Source organism: Corapipo altera, unplaced genomic scaffold (assembly GCF_003945725.1).
Source record: "Corapipo altera isolate COAL_440 unplaced genomic scaffold, ASM394572v1 77b, whole genome shotgun sequence".
NCBI classification, from domain to species: domain Eukaryota; kingdom Metazoa; phylum Chordata; class Aves; order Passeriformes; family Pipridae; genus Corapipo; species Corapipo altera.
Window position 1 is genome coordinate 2,608,614 of NW_020884933.1, and position 6,730 is coordinate 2,615,343.

At 44.7% G+C, this 6,730-nt stretch overlaps 1 protein-coding gene across 3 annotated transcripts in view; it reads left to right on the forward strand.

The window, feature by feature from the left end:
• Positions 1-5,688, forward strand: part of ELK4 (ELK4, ETS transcription factor) — a 21,613-nt gene extending 15,925 nt beyond the window's left edge. For all 3 annotated transcript variants that reach the window (XM_027659753.1, XM_027659752.1, XM_027659754.1), the window contains exon 5: positions 1-5,688. This exon is cut by the window's left edge and continues 2,637 nt beyond it. The gene's annotated coding sequence lies outside the window, so the exon portion shown is untranslated.
• Positions 5,689-6,730: the final 1,042 nt, after the last annotated feature.

The window sequence follows — 6,730 nt, forward strand, 5'->3', positions numbered from 1 at the left end:
CTCTTCTCCAGGAGAACCCAGCCTGGGTTCCTGCTCTTCTCCAGGAGAACCCAGCCTGGGTTCCTGCTCTTCTCCAAGAAGCTTCCTAAGATTGCACTGCCATAGCTGGGGGAGAGCCACGTTTCCCTTTGGGAATCCTTTATGCAGAGGAAGCTCCTGTGGAAATGCAGCCTGGATGGGATGGGTTTTATCTGGGAATATCCACTGAGGTGGTGGTTGCTTTTCCTCTCCAAGGGAAAATCAAAATCCACATAAGGGTTACAATCTTAGGAGGCAGTTGGGAAAGCACATGGGAAGGGCAGGGAAAGGGGGGAGAGGAGCAGCTTGCTGCCTTTTCTCCATTCCAGCTTTCAGGTCACTTAAAGGGAATATTATCTTGTATATATGCTGCCTGATTAAACACACATTTACTGACAGGTATGGAACTGCCAGCTTTTTTTTTTGGATCACATTCCTGACAGAGCACAGCGTCCTGTGACTCCTTGGGGCTCAGTGATGTGATTGCTGGTTCTCTGCTAGGTCACTTCAGGAGCACTTTGCAGCTCCTTGCAACTTGTTTTTTAATTCAGTGTAGGGCATGGGGGGGTTAATAGAGGTTCTCTTTTCCTGGCCACAGTGGCAGTTTGCACCCTGGTGGCTTAAAAAAGTGATAATGCAGCATTACAGAAACCTTTTCTTAGCTGACAGTTGGTGCTGCTGGAGCAGCCACGGGATTGTGGAATGCTGGGGAATATTTGCATTGGTTAATTGGTAGCTGGTGGTAGAATTGGACTGGATGAGCATCTTGTCTTGCTTCTGGAAATCTCTTTTCTGTGTCACTGCAGAGCTGGGAGTCTCACACTGCTGGTGCTGTGTGTGCCACACCCGAGATCCCAGAATCTTGGGATGCCACTGGTGACACAGACAGTCCATGGAAGCAGGAATGTGTTCATGATCCCCTCCAGTCACAGAACCATTCGTGTTCTGTCTCACCTGTGAAGGGAATCCTGGGGAGGAGGGGGATGGAGGAGCATTGGGGGTTTTTTTAAACAGCAGCTCAAGTCCAGAGCCTTGTTTCAGAACCTGAGCTGTCCAGTGGTGGCTGAATGCAATTCCTATGCACTGCCTTTGGCACATTGGAGCTGTGTTTTGCAATAGGTCAGCAGGTGATAAAATTCCTCAAGTTGGAGAATTCAGTGTTTTAACTTGGAGCATCCTCAGACTTCAGCATCCACTCAGTGTTTGGGGTGTGTGAGAACAGAGAGGCTTTGCCTGTTCAGTGGTTTTGTTTGGGATAATTTCTCCCTCTGATACGTTTTCAGACCTCAGATTTCTCACCAATAGATTCTTCTTGTGTTTAATAGCGTTCCTTCTAAGGACAGTGAAGGCTGCTTAGGTGCAAATCTCCCTTTTCCCAGCTTCCCACAACACTGAGCTGCAGCAAGGTCAGGTTCCCTCAGGACTTCAGCTCTCACATGAGAGCTCTGCAGGCTGAGGTGAGAGGACAGAGCTGTCCTAGAGCAGTGATGGCTTTCTCAGGTGAGAGTTTTGATCCACTTCTGTAGCGTTTTTCCCAGTGCTGAGCTCAGAACCTGCAGTTCTGACACACTCTTGTCTCCCACGATTTATTCATTTAGCTTTTAGTTACCTTTTGCTCCTGTTTTATAGCAGTTTTGTATGTACTCCTGTCTTATGATTTAACCTCTTCCATTTTTAAGGCATATTTGTTTACAATACATCTCAGTGTTGTATCAAGAGGCTCTCTTGGTATTGTCAGCTCTGAAAATCAACTACAGCAGTAGTTACAGAACGTTGTCAAAGTCAACGGGTGTGTTTTAAAACTCGATGTTTTGAGTTTTTGGGTGTCCACAACAGTTTTGTTTCATTTCTTAAGTTCTCCTGCGTGAGAAATAGAATGTGTATCTGTAAGAGCAGAAATAGGAAAAAAAAAAAAAAGAGACCTTCTGGCCTCTGAGGTGGTGGGGATGGATGGTTTATTTTGTCTTAAAAAAAATCACAGAGCGTGGTGTCGCAAAGAGCCCCCCCAGGATGTCACACTGGGCAGATCAGTCCAAAATCCGTGAGGATTGCAATCATGGTGCTTAGAAACTGTTCAGGACGTTTGGTGAGGTATAGGATGTCTTGCCTAAACAGGGGTTTTTGTGGTTTGATTGGAATTTAGTGAAGCTGTTGGGTCTGGACAGCGGATCTGCTCCGTGGGGAAGCCTTTGGCCGTCCAGGGATGGTGGGATGTGGGACATGCTGGAGCTGCTCTGCTGGGATCAGGGGCTGTCAGGTGAAGGTTGAAGGATAAAATGCAGTGGCAAGTTCTGTGCAGTTCTCCAGGGGGTTCCTGCAGGAGGCTCTGTCTTGGATCAGCCCCTGGGCACACGGAATTCCACCTGGAGCGAGTAGCACTGACTGGAGGGGAGAGCTGGTCCTGGCCAGAGAAGAACTCTTGGAAATGGAACCAGATCTTTCTCCACAGCCTAATTTTAGTCATGAGGGTACAACAGAGGAGCTGCAAAGCCACAGGGATGGTACATCCCTGCAAATCTGTTCAGCAGCAGCAGCTCCTTTGGAAGTTCCCTGATGGACCTGGTGCCATCTGGAGCAGAAAAGTGGGTTTAGTGTCTCCTGGATCTTGGCCTGAGGTGTGTTATTCCTGCCTTTTTACCAAGAACAAACAGAAATAAGGAGGATCTGTTCTCTGCAGAAGGGGGATTGGTTTTGGGCTGAGCCAGAACCACTCTGCCAGGTAGGAAAGCTGGGCAGGGCCCGTGTTCCTTCTTGGATGTGTGTGTTAAAGGATTTCCCTTTTGGAATAGCAAGATACCTGCTTCATAAACATTATTTTTTGGGGAAAAAAAACCACCCTAAAACTGACTAGAATTGCTTTTTTGTTTACCCCTCCCAAAAAACATAGCAGAAGGTTTTGCCTGTGGAGCTGTTCCAGCTGCCTGACGAGAAGCACACCCTGAGAGCTGAAAACTTGGAGGGTTTTTTAGATTCCTTGTGCCTGGAATAGCCCTGCATGGAGCACACGTGTGTCATGCCTGACAGGATGTGTCCAGGATGGAGTCTGGCTTCCAAATTTGTATAAATACCCCTCAAAGCAGCCACTGCACTGTGCAGTCATCACTTTTAAATGTTTTGCACACCCTAGTGAGGTTTTCTGGGGTTTTTTTCTTTTCTTTTAGTACTCAAGTCAGTCATGCCACAGCGTGGACTCATTGAGTTGCCAAAGGGTATTTTCAAAAGCAGCTTTGGCATTGTTGGATGCCACATCTCCTAAAAAAAAAGAGGAAAAAAAGAAACAAACGTGTCTTAAATTTGTCTTTGAATAGTTTTGTGTTCACTGAACAAAAGTTTGGACTCCTTTACTCAAAACACTTCTCTCTTGAGACCAGGCATTGCAGAAGGTTTTCATCTCAAATTGGTTGTGGCAGGGGGTGGAACAGGGTAATGCTGAACCTTCTGGAGAACAGGGACCTTCATGGAGACACTGAGGGACCCGGGAGGGGAGGCTGGAGGTGATTTTGGAGCCCATTTCAGCCCCTGAGCAGTACATGCAGCAGTGCTGTACCAATAACTGGAAGCTGTTGGTTTTTTCTGTTTGTTTTTTTTTTTTTTTATTTTAACTTTTTATTTTTTTGTTTTTCAATTGGGGGTTATTTTTTCATGGGTTTGTTGGTTTTTTTTGAACACAGGAAGGCTTTGAGGGTGGCCTCTGCATGGTTCCTAAGTGTGTGCTGTGTGCTGGGGTGGGGTGGGGTTACAATACCTGGGTTTGCTCGAAGCTCCTTGAGATGTGTTGTGGTTTGTTCTTTTCTTTCTTTTTTTCTTTTGTTGTTGTTTTCTTTTTTTATTTTTATTTTGGCTGGCATGTCTTAAATCTTCAGGCTTTGAAACTGCTTTCTAGAGTTGTGTTGACTTTTTGTTCTGCTGTTGTTCAGTTGCACAGAGTTCCCTATATATGATGTGCTAGTTTTGACGTTGATTCTCTGTGAACAGGGTTGAGATTATTCCTTGTAGTTTAAGAAGAAACCAAGTTGTATCCTAAAAAAAACTCCCTTTTTCAGATCTTGTTTGTATCCTGTTGCAGTGTTACCAGATGGCCTTATGTACGTCACAGTGTTTTGTGATAAGTACAGTAGCACATTTAATGCTTATTTCCCCTCTGTTTTTATAGCTGAGAAGTGTATTTGTAATAACAGAGCCCAATAAACGGGAAAATTCTAGGTAAGGGTGGTGGTTGTCTCCCCTCATGGGTGTTGGGGCAGCTGGAATTAATCTGGGACTAAACCCTGAGACTGCCTTGGGAATTCTGAGGCTCTTGGCAGATGTGGATCATGTGCCAGGGGCTTGGAAATCACAGCAGCTCCACTGGCTCCACCACAACTGCTCCAACTTCCACTGGGAGCTGAGAACCTGCTCTGGGGGCAGCTTTTGGGCTGGGAGAGTCAGGGGAGAGGGAAGTTGAAGTTAATTTTTAGCAACTTAAGCACCAAAACCTGCTGGGCGGTGGGAAGGTGGGCCAGTTTTGTCCTGTTTATTTCTGCAGTGCAGTTCTGTTCTGGGAAGCGACTTCCTGATGCCTTCAGTGGTTTCTATTCCGTGGTTGAATTTTTTTTTTTTTTAGGCTGATCTGGGTTTTCTTTGCTGCCGAGTTTTGGGCTCCAGCAGCTCTGACAGCTCTGCTGGGAGCAGCCTCCGAGCAGATTTCCCTGTCAGGTGACTCCTAACTCTGCCATGGATCCACTTTTACCTTCCTGTGATTTTAACAGGGGTAAAAATGACACTGGAAGCAGCAGAGAGAACATTTTCCAGTTGCTCTTTCCCTGAACAGAATTGCATTTATTTTTTTTTCTATAAATATATATATAGTACCAAGTCTAGAGACAAAGCAAGTTATGTTGTAGTGAGTGTCTCAACTTCCTACACTGGAGACTTTTCTAGACATGATCTTTTAGAGACAACTGTAACCTCACCCCTCTGTGGTCCTTGTTACAGTTGGGTGAACCTGCCTGGGACAGAAAAGCTTCTCAGTCTAACTTTCTTTTTTTAAATAATACCTTATAATAAGAGTATCTTAATGCCATTGTGTTAAAAAAAAAAAAATGCTGGTATGTAATGCAAGTACATAAATAGCCAAAGTTTTCAGTAATTGTTCAGTGTTAACTAAATTTTGCTTTTATTTAACCTTCCAAGATAACATTTAGGAAGACCTTCAGCATGTTGACAGTCACAAAAGTCTGATCAGCCTGATTAGAGCAGAATGTGGAGTTGTTGGAACACATTTCAGGTTTGAATACAATTTGGAGGCAAAGTTTTTTAAGATGCAAAACTTCCTTTGCACTGTAAGGACACTTCAAATGCTGCTTTTACAGTGGCTCATTGGTAATTGTTATTCAAACATCATGAAGGTCTTTCCTGAGAAATCAGGTGACTTTTCTATTGCTTCGATTTTTGTGCAAAAAAGTTAAAAACAAAAAAAATCAATGTATTGCAATCTTTTTTAAAAACGGGGTGGGAATAGTTAAAGAAAACTATTTTATGTAAGAACTGACAGAGGGATTTGCTTTGTATAATGCAAGCTGGCTTTAAAAAAAGCATTGTAGCAAAATTATTCAAGTCAATCATATGTTAATAGTTATGTGCAACCAGACATGCAAAACAATTGTATTTTTTTAAATAAATATTTTTAACAAAGTTTCTGCTCTTTTTGACTGGTTTGGTTTTTTTTTTCAGTAGAGGAAATAGAAAGTTACAGCTGCAGAGCTGTGAGAAGGAGGGACTTCAGCAGACCTGGAGGTAAAAAGTCCTTTTACAGCCTGGAGACAGAGCTGGAGTTGGGAAGTTTGGGTCTTTTTTTCCCAAACCAGGTGTTCTTCTGATGAAAATTTCCTTTAAGTAGCCTTTTTTTCTTTAAGCAGACCCTCTGCCTAGACCTGAGAGTGGAGATTTGAGTTGCCAAACTGGTGCCAGGGGCACTGTTGCTCTGGCAGAGCAGATTTAGCCCCGTGTTCTCCAAACCTGCAGGGACACACTGAGATCATTGAAGAGCTGACAGTGCTGGTGTGGCACCCACGTCATCTGAGGAGATTTCCTTCCAAAGAAACCCCCTCCTTGCATTGTTTCTGCTCCTTTCCTCTGGGCAGGGCTGCAGAGATGCTCTCCTGGTGGGAGGGGCTCAGGAAGGACAGTTTGGGGTGGGGTTTTCTTTGCTGCAAATGGGTTTTGCACACACACAGGCTTTTTTCCAGGAGAGTAACAGTGGCATCCTGTGGAGCTGGAGAAGAACTGCAGCACATCCTGCCCGGGGTGGAATCTGGTCTAGGATTGGAGTAGAATCATGGAATGGTTTGGGGTGGAAGGGACCTTAAACATCATCCAGTGCCACGGGCAGGGACACCTGCCACTAGAATTGTTTGCTCCAAGCCCTGTCCAACCTGGCCTTGGACACTCCCAGGGATGGAACAGCCACAACTTCTTTGGGTTATTTCTGTTTTTCCAAGCCTTTTTTCCATAAAATATCTTCACAAGCCCCCACGGATGGTCCTGGGGAAACAGCCTCAAGAGCTGGTGAGTTAAAGTGACTTTGTACCTGAGGGGGAGTGTATGAAGCAAATGCAGGAACAGGTAAATGCAGTTAAACTCTGGGTTTAGCTCATCCCTCTGCCTCACATCCCAGAATTAGAACCTATTCTAGGATTCTCTAGTGAAACTAAACCTAAATTCAAGGCCAGGT